Source organism: Sturnus vulgaris, unplaced genomic scaffold (assembly GCF_052056855.1).
Source record: "Sturnus vulgaris isolate bStuVul1 unplaced genomic scaffold, bStuVul1.hap1 Scaffold_869, whole genome shotgun sequence".
In the NCBI taxonomy this organism is placed as follows: Eukaryota; Metazoa; Chordata; class Aves; order Passeriformes; family Sturnidae; genus Sturnus; species Sturnus vulgaris.
In genome coordinates this window covers 1,885-14,750 of record NW_028276755.1, presented here as the reverse complement: position 1 = coordinate 14,750, position 12,866 = coordinate 1,885, and the positions used below count along the sequence as shown (strand labels likewise).

General features: G+C 48.8%; 1 long non-coding RNA gene across 1 annotated transcript; it reads left to right on the top strand.

Moving 5' to 3' along the window:
- The first annotated feature begins 437 nt into the window (after window positions 1-437).
- LOC148217332 (uncharacterized) lies at window positions 438-1,897 on the top strand. The gene is made up of 2 exons (XR_015801089.1): window positions 438-606; window positions 933-1,897. It is a non-coding gene; the product is annotated as an uncharacterized LOC148217332 (long non-coding RNA).
- Window positions 1,898-12,866: the final 10,969 nt, after the last annotated feature.

Genomic DNA, 12,866 nt, shown 5'->3' with positions numbered 1-12,866 from the left:
AGGGGTGAACAATGTTGCACAGGGAAAAACCCCACAGATTTTATCTCCGGGCCTGGGGCCAGGAGCAGGCATTTGCGTGCTATAATTCCAGAAGGAGCACGGTGTCTCCCAGACCCAAGCTGCATCCAGCTGTGACCCAGCTGCTCTTGGAGTGCCAAAAGCCTCCTCGTAGCTGATCTCAGGAACCCTGGAAGGGTGAGTTTGGTTTCACAGGGAAAAGGCCTCCGTTTGTGTCCAGAGATCAAATAAGGGACTCTGCTTTTCCTCTAGCTCTCCTTCCTGTTTTCACCTGGGCTAGAAGGATGGGCATGGCCTGTATTTCTCATATCAAAGTGATGTTACTAAATTTGTCCAGAAGTTCTGATTGTTATTTTTATTAGTAGTAGTAATTTTCTGATAGAAAACACTCTCATTTTGCCTTTCCCACGTTGTTTCCAGGTGCTGCCCAGGATGGACATCTGTGGTCTCAGACAGTGATTCCCGAGGAGCAAGGAAAGCCTTTTCCTCACCTGCACAGTTCAGGTGGATGGGACAGAATTGGTGTGGCCTGACAAGGCAGGAAAAGCTGTCTGTGTTCTGGAGTGCCTTGAAAGCTTTCTCCGTCAGGTTTGGAAGGGGTTTCTCTTTGGGATTTCTTGTGATGCAGCACCACGGGTATCCCTTTGTGCCAAGTCCAGTGCTAAAGGATTGAAGAACTGACAAGTGGGGTCTGGGATGAAAATGCCTCTAATAAAATTAAGCAAAGAATACAATAAGAGAAATGAGCATCCTTTTAATGTCTGAAATAGTTAGGAATAAAAATGCTGGAAAAGGGCACTCTGAATTGGTGTCACTTGTCATGGATAAAACCCCAGAGTGAGGAATCAGAGCAGAAGTTGAGAGCTGGAATCCTTCTGCAGTCGACTTAATTTTCTTTTCCTCCTCTCTTTCAGGACAGGAAGAATCACGACTCTCCTGGCATCTTTGCCAAGAGCTGTGGTGTTTGATCAGCCAAAGCCCAGAGGCTTCAGCACCAGAGGTCTGAGCCTGGAGGGCTCCTGGTGCTGCCCGTGCTGTGGGCTATGTCAGAGGATGCAGGGTTCCTCTTTGCCTCCCTGCTGGGATTAACTGCCATGGGAATGTGGGATCTGGGTGAAACTCCAGCTCTCCTGGTGTTCAGGGGAGCAAGGTCTGAGGGACTCCTCTCTGGGGATGTGCGGTGAAGGACTGAATAGTGTGGAAGGAGAGTATTTATAAACTGTATCACTGTTTCTCCCAAAATTGGGGTGGAGCGGTGATGGGGGTGGTTGGGTTTGGCCTGGGCCTGTTATTCTTTGTGCAATTTTAAAATTCTCTTGTATGATTTACTGTCCGGTATCTTTCTAACAAAAGCTGACATAAATTTAGATTAAGGATTAGAACTTGGGTCCATTCATTGCAAACATTTGACAAGGCTGGAGGACTGGGGTGGTGACTGCTCTCAGGAAAGGTTACTTATTAATACTGTGTCAGATTTCCCGCAGTGACTGTCAGGCCTGCATGGCTGTGAGTTCGTGCTCTTCTCACTGGGGAAATAAGTTCAGCAAAATTAGAAATGTTAGGAAAATCCAGCCCAAAATTTCACCTCTGTACCCCCTAAGTTTTCCCAGTTTTTCCCAGCTAGGAGCTGCACAGAAGTCAGGCAGGGGAAGTGACAACAGGGAACAGCTGAAAAATTCAAAGGCACAAAGAGGAAAGGGGAAAGGTTTCAGAAAACAATTCTATGGTCTAAGAATAATTTCTGATTCCCTACTGAGAAGAACACGAACTCACAGCCATTCAGGCCTGACAGTCCCCTGCAGTGAGAGCTCAGCACACATCCACAGAGGCAAGTCCAGCATCTTAAATGAAAAAATAAAAATAAAAACCAGAAGAAAAAGGTGATTTCTTTTGCTTCAGAGTTATTTCAAGTTCTTAAAGCCCAAGCAACATTTGCTCTTGATTTTGGTTGGGTGAATCATGAGCAGTGGGCACGGGTCATGCCATTCATTGAGCAGAAAACCCGGGGTCATTTAGAGGGGACACAAGAACTGTTTGTGTAGCGACCTCGGGCTGCAGAGGGGCAGGAGAAAGGCCAAGGGAGCTCCCTGGGGCCACCAGGGCCTGTGGGGAACAGAATGGACGCTTGGATGACCAGTGGAGGTGAGGAGTGGATCTGAGTTCATCTACAGGGAAATAAGGAGGGGATACTCTGGAGTGAAAAGCTGAGGTGATGAGTTCACCCACCTGGGCACGAGTTGTGTTTGCACAAAGTGGGAACAGAGGTGAAGGTCAATCCAAAGTCGATCCTGCTTGACCTCTGAATTCCAGGATAAGTTTTACAAGCTGCCGAATGAGGGAGTAAAAATACACAAAAATGAAACCGAGAGCATTCATGAGGTTCCTGGGAGTCCATTACACTGTTGTCATAGAATTCTTAATGAGTTTTGAGCTTTTAATGACAACAATTCAGTACTTTCTTTGGATTATTCACTGTATAGGATTTGGGATTTATCTGGATTTTAAAGGCGTCGTGGTGGCCCTGACACTGCTCAGGAGCTGGTAGGAAAAGCAGGGTCAGAGCTCCTGGCAGGCACAGGGTGTTTTTCCCAGAGTGGACTGTGGAGGAATTGTTTGGGCCTTGGATTGTCCCTCTGGGTGATGCCAGTTGCTGTGATTTGTGTAATTCCATACATTTAACTCCCAATACTTCCCAGCCCAGGAGCTTGAGCTGACAGGGCAGCACACAGATTGTTCTCTGTGCTGTGCCCCGATTTGGGGTTGGCTGTCAGCTTTGCTAGCTCCCGTGAATTATGCCCATAGCCCCGAATTCCCTGCTCAATTCCCACTGCCATAACCTCACAGCGCCTCATGGAGTGGGGATATACTGTGGCAGGAAGCTCAGCAGCATCGGCACAGGGACAGGTGTATATTCCAAAGAATTTCCTGTTTCAAACCCTCATCCCCCAGCCCCGCCGATGTCCCTGGGGGGCACTTGACAGAGTTACCTGGATTTCAGCTGATTTCACCCCCCCGAGCTCGGGCTCCAGGTGATCTTTTCAAGCAGGAGAAGGCAGGGGCCGGAGGCGCTCGTGGCCCGTGCCGAGGCAGTCCCTGGGGCCACGAGAGGACATCTCTCCCTGCAGAATTTCAGTTCTTTCCAGAGCCTCAGCAGTGACAGAGGACAAAGAGGAAGATGAGGAGGAGGAAGAAGGGGGAGAGGGTTTGAGAGGAGGGGAAGCCCAAATCCGTGCTGTGTGCGGAGCTCCGACAGCACGCTGCAGCCCGCAGCTCAGTGTGAGCACGGGGCAGAGGAGGCGATTTCTGGGCATTCAATCACCCTGAGGCGGGCCCGGCACCGCCCCTGCAGCACCGTCCCCAGCACAGCTCGGTACCGCTCCGGGATCACCCGGCCCCGCCCCCGGTGCCGCCCGGGACCACTGGGGACCGCCCCTAAAGCACCGCCCCGGCCCCGCCCGGTCCCGTCCCCGGGACCTCCGTGCCCCGCCTCGCCAAGCCCCGGCTCCGCCCCGAGCCTGCCCGGGCTGCGCCGGGACCATCGCTGGCGGCCCCGCCCCTCTTCCCCGGGCCGAAGCGGGCTGAAGGAGATGTCCGCACGATTGGAAACGCCGCCGAAAATCGCACCCGTGGGATCGGTGTCGGCGTCGTGCGCAGGCATCCCACTAGAGCGAGCGGGCTCCTTGCTGTGCCACCCTCCTTTTGCAGCCAGAGTTAGAAGGTCGGGGAGCGACACCCGAGCCGCCATCTTGGGAGAGGCAGGCGCGCAGTACCGCGCTCTGCCCACAGGGTGGCGCTTGGGAGACAGGCAAGGGATGGAATCAAGGAGTGTCCCAATCCTTGAGGAAATCCCCCGGAATGAACGCCCCAAAAAACCCCGACCAGAACTGAGAAACCTCCTGCCTCTGTATGAGTGCAAAGGGTGTGCAAGGAGTGTGCAAATAGTGTGCATTAGCAATCGATCGGCAGGCATTAGCAATCGATCGCCGATCTAATCGATCGGCAGGCATTAGCAATCGATCGCCGATCTAATCGATCGACAGGCATTAGCAATCGATCGCCGATCTAATCGATCGGCAGGCGCGATCGATCGATCGCCGAGCTAATCGATCGGCAGGCATTAGCAATCGAACGCCGATCTAATCGATCGGCAGGCGCGATCAATCGATCGCCGATCTAATCGATCGGCAGGCATTCGCAATCGATCGCCGATATAATCGATCGGCAGGCGCGATCAATCGATCGCCGATCTAATCGATCGGCAGGCATTAGCAATCGATCGCCGATCTAATCGATCGGCAGGCGCGATCAATCGATCGCCGATCTAATCGATCGGCAGGCATTAGCAATCGATCGCCGATATAATCGATCGGCAGGCGCGATCAATCGATCGCCGATCTAATCGATCGGCAGGCATTAGCAATCGATCGCCGATCTAATCGATCGGCAGGCGCGATCAATCGATCGCCGATCTAATCGATCGGCAGGCGCGATCAATCGATCGCCGATCTAATCGATCGGCAGGCATTAGCAATCGATCGCCGATCTAATCGATCGGCAGGCATTAGCAATCGAACGCCGATCTAATCGATCGGCAGGCGCGATCAATCGATCGCCGATCTAATCGATCGGCAGGCATTAGCAATCGATCGCCGATATAATCGATCGGTAGTCGTGATCAATCGATCGCCGATCTAATCCATAGGCACGCATTAGCTATCGATCGCCGATCTGATTTTTCCCGCCATTTTTCATGGATTTTTTCCCCCATTTCTTACTGATTTTTCCCCAATTTTTCAAGCATTTTTCCCGCAATTTTCGTGGATTTTTTTCCCATATTTTCCCCATTTCTCACTGATTTTTTTCCCCCATTTCTCAATGATTTGTTTCCCCAATTTATCAAAGATTTTTTTTCCCCATTTCACCATGATGTTTCCCCCATTTCTCACTGATTTTTTTCCCCCCATTTTTCCATGGATATTTCCCGATTTTCCCCCCCATTGCTCACTGATTTTTGCCCCCATTTCTCTCTGAATTTTCCCCCCATTTTCCATGCATTTTTCCCCCCATTAATCACTGATTTTTTTCCCCATTTATCACTGATATTTGCCCCCATTTCTCTCTGAATTTTTCCTTCCATTTTTCATGCATTTTTCCGCCCATTAATCACTGATTTTCTCCCCATTTATCACTGATTATTGCCCCCATTTTTCACTTATTTTTTCCCCACAGCATCGGCCACCACAGCACGAGCGACAACAGCTCGCTCTGTTCCCGCCATTGCCCATGGATTGTTTGCCTGTTTTCCATGGATTTTTTTCCCCATTTCTCACTGATTTCCCCCCCCCCCCATTTCTCACTGAATATTCCCCCATTTTTCATCGACTTTTCCCCCATTTACCACTGCTTTTTCCCCCATTTCTCGCTGATTTTGTCCCAAATTTTCCCCCATTTCTCATTGATTTTTTTCCCTGTTTCTCACTGATTTTTCCCCCATTTCTTAATGACTTTTCCCGCCATTCGTCACGGATTTTTTCCCCCATTTCTCACTGATTTTTTCCCCATTTCTCAATTATTTTTTCCCCCACTTTTCCCCGTTTCTCACTGATTTATTCCCCCATTTTTCATGGATTTTTTTTCCCCCATTTCTCACGGATTTTTTTCCCCATTTTTCAAAGATTCCCCCCCCCCGTTTTTCACTGATTTTTCTCCATTTCTCACTGATTTTCCCACCATTTTTCATGTGGTTTTTTTCCATTTCTCACTGATGTTTTACCCCATTCTTATTACCATTCTCATAGCTCTATTTTATATTTATACATATTCTTATATTTGCATTATTTCTGTTATACACTAGATTTTTCATAGATATTTGCTACTTATATTTCATTATATTTTACATGTATACCAATCTAGTTCTATTCTTTATATTTTATTTTTATATTAGCTATAAAAACCGTGCCTCTACCCAAATAAAAAGCATTTAAACATTCCTTTTAGACTATATTTAGCTATTTTTTATGGTTCTGTTTTTCATGCATTCTACACCCACCCCTCCCTCTCAATGTTCTGGCACCCAGCATGACCCCCCCCCCCCCCCCCCCATGCCCGACTCACCCGCTCCTCCAGCGCAGCCCGGCTCCCTTTCCCAGGGACCTTGGGGTGCCCCAAACCACGTCGGAGCCCCCAGTCTCCACACCCTCCCCCTCCGTAGGGAACGGGAATGGGATGGGGAGCACACAGGACAAGAAAGGAACACAAAAGACACACTGGACAGAGAGAAGAAAAGGGCTGGAAGCTGGATATGAGGATGAAAGTGGAGCAGCAACAAACCTCAGGACTCTTGACTAGAGAGTGTGGCTGCTGAACGTCTCAAAAAAACCCCCCAGCTCCAACACAACATGCTGTGCTCACGGCTCGGCCTGGGACTCATCAGTGAACATCTCTCTCTTGCCAGGGCCATAAAGCCCCCGAGAAAACACGAGGTGAGGTTGATGTGCTCCGGCTTTGCTCCTGCTCAGCCCTAACCCCAGCCCCTGCTGCCAGTGAGCACCCTGATCTCTGAACCTCTTCTCAGCTTGTTTGTACGCTTCCAAATTCCTTCCTCTTTCTTCAAGCTTCATCTGTTTCCTGGCATTGGGAGAATGACAAGTGTTTAGCACAGCGCAATGAATACAACAGTCTCATTTTCAGAAGACACAACTGAACGAGAACCGACAGCAGCACTGCTTCGAGACAATCTGGGCACACGTTTCCCTTCCAGCAATCTGAGTGTTCTTTTGTGTCACGCCTGAAATCCTGAAAATGGTTTTTTGAGAAAAATTATCCATAACTAGAAAACAATCAAACCAAATAAATAGAACCCCTAGGATATAATAACAGCCCATATACTACAACACTCCAATTCTAATATTAATAAGAAAACAGAAATTAGCTACACAGCATTACCTCAAACAAACACTACATACTGGCAAGAATCAAAGCCACCACAAAATAATTCAAAAACTACCCTATGCCTTATGCTACAGGCTAGAACGCCATCGGCAAACCTTATCAAGGTATCCTTTAAAAACAACGCCCCACCAAAAACAAAAACAACACAAAACGCCATTCAAGAACTCCCTTATCAACACCTGAATGAAAAAACATGGCATTAGATAAATAGACCATAGCCCTTATCATACACCATCTACAAACAAAATAAAGCTATACCATACATCCTCGAAAACCACCTTCAAAGCACGACATTAGAAAAAAAAACTTTCCAGAATTAAAAGCTGTATCTAACAAAAGCCGTCTGATAAAATTAACAACCAAGCCCCCACCATCAGAGCTGCCCCTACTAAACTCCCCATCGTACATATGAAAAATCAGTTTTAAAAACCTACTTCAATTCATTCTGCCTCAAATACAAAGCCATCCAGAAAGTTACCTTCACTCAAAAACAAAAGCGCACGTAGTAAATAACATTAAAAAATAAATCAGCACACAACACACCACAAGCATAAAATATTGAATTAAAACCAAAAATACCCCTATTCATTAAAGAGCCCAGCCGCAAGCTATATTTAACTATAACTTCGTGCAAACGTACACATATCATTAAAATAGATTTCTTTCAGAATACAACTGATGATCTAAAATAGTAAAATGTCCGAGAACGATATTATAATAGGATATCCTCGATCATCCTCCCGCAAATTCTCTCCACTGTATTGTCCGACACACACCGGAAAAAAAATCCAGTTTTTACTTTTTTCAGCTAACTTCTCATTTATTAGCTGAGAGGAATGTTGAATTTGTCTTTACAAATGAGCTGTGGATCAGCCTGTAGATAAGGCTAGCACTGAGAGATAAAAGAAACAATGGGATGGATTCCACTGATTGATGAATGGAAAGAGATATTTGCCTTTACAAACAAACTGCAGGGCTGCTGATAAATGAAATTGGATATCGAAAGATGAAAGAAGCAACGGGGGGAAACTATGAATTCTATAAGAATTAAAAATTAAAAGGGAGGGTTATACATTAGAGGGGAATTTCAGGTATCAGGCGTTCCGGGAAGTCTGTGCCTCTCAAGTACCTCAGCCAATGGGAAAAGAGAGAGGGAAATGCGGCCGGGAAAATAGGATAAAAAGGAGGCTGCATCCTCCAAAAATTTGAGAGATCCCAGGGGAATGTCCCATGGCCTCTCCCTTTATTCGAATAAAGCAAAAAGGACTCCTCCGTTTCCTTTTTGGACATAAACCGCTGGTGTTTGTGGATTAATTTTCCTGACATTTAGCAACATATTGTTAAAAAAAAAAAAAAAAAAAAAAAAAAAAAGTGATCCAGAAGAGGGCAACATTGACAGCCATTCCAAGACAGGATGAACAAATGCTTTCACATTGACAGAGGATGCTGCGATGTTCTGAGAACAGAAGATAGAATAAAATAAAGGAAGGTGATGTTACAAGACAGAAAAGGGTAAAATAAAAGGAGTACCTGAGACTGGGGGGCGGGGGGGAAGAAAATGGGGAAATATTAATTGCTACACACTAGGTACAAATGCTTTTTACAAGTAATTTATGAGAAGCAAGCTAAAAGCGTCTTACTGCTGCTAGTGATATCATGCTCCAAGCTCTGCTAATAATTCCTATTTCTAGCAATAGTTAAATTGAACTCACTACATTCCAACTATTTTTCTGCTTGTTTAGATGGCAGATCCGTTTGGAACACACCTTCGTATAGCAAATTCTATGCCCAGGTAGGGACCTCTCAGTTCTTCCATAAAACATTTTCTTCTGCATTATGGCAAGCCTTTGTTTTAGCTTGACAGCTTTCTTGAAACTTAAATTTACGCATGTATCCAAAGACATTTGCAATTCCAGAAATCGGTAGGCACATAATATGGAAAGTAAATAACATTCTCGAGAGGGAGTTGCTTTGTTACTGAGGGGATGAAAAGCAAGGCTAGAGCTAGTAGAACTACCCAAGAAATTGGACTTAACGCAGCTTTTACAAGGCTCAAAGTAGCCATACCGAGATGTTTGAGCTAAAAGCCCCAGTTACCAGACTTACAGGCCTAATAGTTATCACCACACCACATTCCCTGGTTGCAGTATTTTTAACAGCAGTGCAGAACGCTACTGAAAATTATTTTTAGGTTGAATTGTTCTCTCCCCTCACTGCCTGTGTAGCTGTTAGAGGCTTCCAGGAGGCTGGGGAAGCAGACTGCTGGTTTCACTTCCAGACACGTCACTTCCATGGTCTGCTGGAGGGCACTTTGAAGCCCGTGTCCTTTTCTTGCTCTATTGTATCTGACAATTTTCCTCCCCCACGTCTGTTTTTTAGCGGGCAGCATTTTTGGAGGGCCAGTCAAAGACCTCAGGCTCCGAGAGAATTCGTCTGCTTTGCTCTGTTTATGTGTGCAACAGATGGGAGCAGCAACTAAGTCAAGTAGTAACTTCTGAGCTGCCCAGTTATCAGTAAACCAAAATATTCTTTTGTGACTCTCGCCAGACGAACATATCATCCTATCCGAGTCACACACTGCCCCTCTGGCATTTTCCAGTCAGACAAAGAATTCCTGGCCCCTTCCTTGCATGAACCTCAGCTCTCCACCTTGTTCCAGAAAGAGTTCTAGATCCAAGGCCCAGTGAGCCAGCTACCCTTTGCTGCCCTGAGCAGTATGGAAACAGCCAAGCCCCAGCCCTGCAGCCCTGCCTAACTCGCCTTTGCCTCCCAAACCTGAACCCTTTCCTTGGCTGTGGCATCCTCACTCATGCAATCCTGAAGACAAAAATCTGATTTGGCAGGTGAGGCCGTTTCTAACGCAAAAGCTTCACCAAGGTTTCTCTTCCAACTTCAGCCTTAAACAGTCCTGTCCTCCTCAGACAGCCCCCACTCCAGCCTTTAGCTGTAAATACTTACTGTTTTATAGCTAATGCTTGCCACCCCTCAAAATTAAGTCTTTTGATATGCATTTACATCCCTCCCTAACCATGTCCTCATCACCCTTCCCAAACTCAGCCTCATCTCCAGGCCTAGAACCTCTCCCTAGGTGAGGGACTGTCCTCAGGTAGGAGTGCTGACAGACCTGTGCATGAGCCCAGCTGCATAGCCCGTGCTAATCCCAGCCCAGCTCTAGCCTTTAAACCCACTGGGGCTTTGGTACTGGAGGCCCAGTTACAGTAACCCCTGTGGCCGTTCCGCTTCCAGGCCATCTGTGAGTTGTGATCCCCCACCCTACACCACTTTGGTGAGAAATGCATTCCTTTCTTACAATAAAGTTTTCATTTTATGTCTAAATTCAAGCATTCCGAGAAAACGTGTAGCAATTATATCAAGACAGACATGACAGGCACCAACATGAGTCTTTCATTACACACTTTTCATGCCTTCTCTCCACAGATTTCTTTGAGGCAACTCTGACTCCTTTTCTCACAGGCAGCTCCACACAGCACCGACTCCTCCTCTCCTCTGTACGACTGGCTAAACCCCAGCCTGTCCCTTCCCCAGCCACCTGAGCCTGTCTGTCCCACACACAGCATCCTCTCACCTTGTCCATCCCTTGCACGGCCACGTGTCCCTTCCTCCTCGCAGCACAGCCAGCAGGCTCCAGCCCACACTGCAGCAGGCTCTGCACCTCCAGCTGGAGCTGTGCTTAGTGAAACTGGCAGCCAGCTGACCCACGCTTTTATAACAACCAGCCTCACTGGGCAGGCAAGGCTGTTTCCACTCCTTGCTAATCAGTACAGCTGTAACTCGTTGGCAACTAGTGCCTTCTGCACTATCCTTACAAACTATTCTCCTACAGAAATGGACCGGAATTCCGCGGGGATTTTCCGGGGATTCCGGGGGGATTTTCTGGGGATTCCGGGAGGATTTTGTCGGGAATTCCGGGGGGATTTTGCCGGGGATTCCGGGGGGAATTTCTGGGGGATTCCGGGGGGATTTTATCGGGGATTCCTGGGGGATATTCCCGGGGATTCCGGGGGGATTTTATCGGGGATTCTGGGCATATTTTCTCGCGGATTCCGGGGGGATTTTCTCAGGGATTCCGGGGAGATTTTATCGGGGAAATGCGGGGGGATTTTTCCCGGGAAATGCGGGGGGCTTTTTCCCCGCGATTCCAGGGGGATTTTCCAGGGGATTCCAGGGGGATTTTATCGGGGATACCTGGGGGATTTTCCAGGGGATTCCTGGGGGATTTTCCCGGGGATTCCGGGGGGATTTTCACGGGGATTCCGGGGGGATTTTCACTGGGATTCCGGGGCGATTTTCTCAGGGAATTCCGGGGGATTTTCTCGGGAATTCCGGGGTGATTTTCCCGAGTATTCCGGGGGGATTTTCCCGGGGATTCCGAGGGGATATTCCCGGGGAATTCCGGGGGGATTTTCTCCGGGATTCCGGGGGGATTTTCCAGGGGTTTCAGCGAGGAATTTCCCGGGGAATTCCCGGTGGATTTTCCAGGGGATTCCGGGTGGATTTTCTCGGGGATTCCGGGGGGATTTTCCCGAGTATTCCGGGGGGAATTTTTCGGGGAGTCCGGAGGGATTTTCCCGGGGTATCCGGGGTGATTTTACGAGGAATTCCGGGGGGATTTTCCCGAGTGTTCCGGGGGGATTTCCTCGGGGATTACGGGATGATTTTCTCGGGCAATTCCGGGGGATGTTCTCGGGTATTCCGGGGCCATTATCTCGGTGATTCCGGGGAGATTTTCTCGGGGATTCCGAGATTATTTTCCCGGGGAATTCATGGGGATTTTCCCGGGGATTCCGGGGGGATATTCGCGGGGATTCCGGGGGGATATTCGCGGGGATTCCGGGGTATTTTCTCCTGGATTCCGGGGAATTTTCCGTGGATTCCTGGGGGATTTTGCCGAGTATTTCGGGAGAATTTTCTCGGGGATTCCGGGGTGATTTTCCCGGGAAATTCCGGGGGATTTTCTCGGGGATTCCGGGGGATTTTTTCGGGGAGTCCGGAGGGATTTTCCCGGGGATTCCGGGGGGATTTTACGAGGAATTCCGGGGGGGGTTTCTCGGCGATACCGGGGGGATATTCTCGGGGATTCCGGGATGATTTTCCCGGGGAATTCCAGGGGATTATTCCGGCGATTCCGGGGGGATTTTCTCGGCGATTGCGGGGGGATTTTCTCGGGGATTCCGGGGGGATTATCCCGGGGAATTCCGGGGGGATTTTCTCGGGGAGTCCGGGGAGATTTTCTCGGGGAGTCCGGGGGATTTTCAGGGGAATCCGGGGGGATTTTCTCGGGGATTCAGGGGGGTTTTTCTCGGGGATTCAGGGGGGATTTTCCAGGGGATTCCGGGGGGATTTTCTCGCGTATTCCCGGGGCATTTTCCTGGAGATTCCAGGGGGATTTTATCGGGGATTCCGGGGGGATTATCCAGGGGATTCCGGGGGGTTTTTCCAGGGGATTCCGGGCATATTTTCCCGAGTATTACGGGCGAATTTTCTCGGGGATTCCGGGGAGATTTTCTTGGGGATTCCGGGGGGGCTTTCACAGGGATTTCTGGGGGATTTTCGCGTGGATTCCGGGGGGATTTTCTCGCGGATTCCGGGGGCTATTTTCCCGGGGATTCCGGGGGAAATTTCTCGGGGAATCCGGGGGGATTTTCTAGGGGAATTCCGGGGGATTTTCTCGGGGATTCTGGGGGGATTTTCCCGGCGATTCCGGGTTGATTTTCCCGGGGACTCCGGGGGATTTTCTCGGGGATTTCTGGAGGATTTTCCCGGGGATTCCGGGCGGATTTTCTCGTGGATTCCGGGAGGATTTTCTCTTGGATTCCGGGAGGATTTTCCCGGGGAATTCCGAGGAATTTTCAGGGGAATCCGGGGGGATTTTCTCG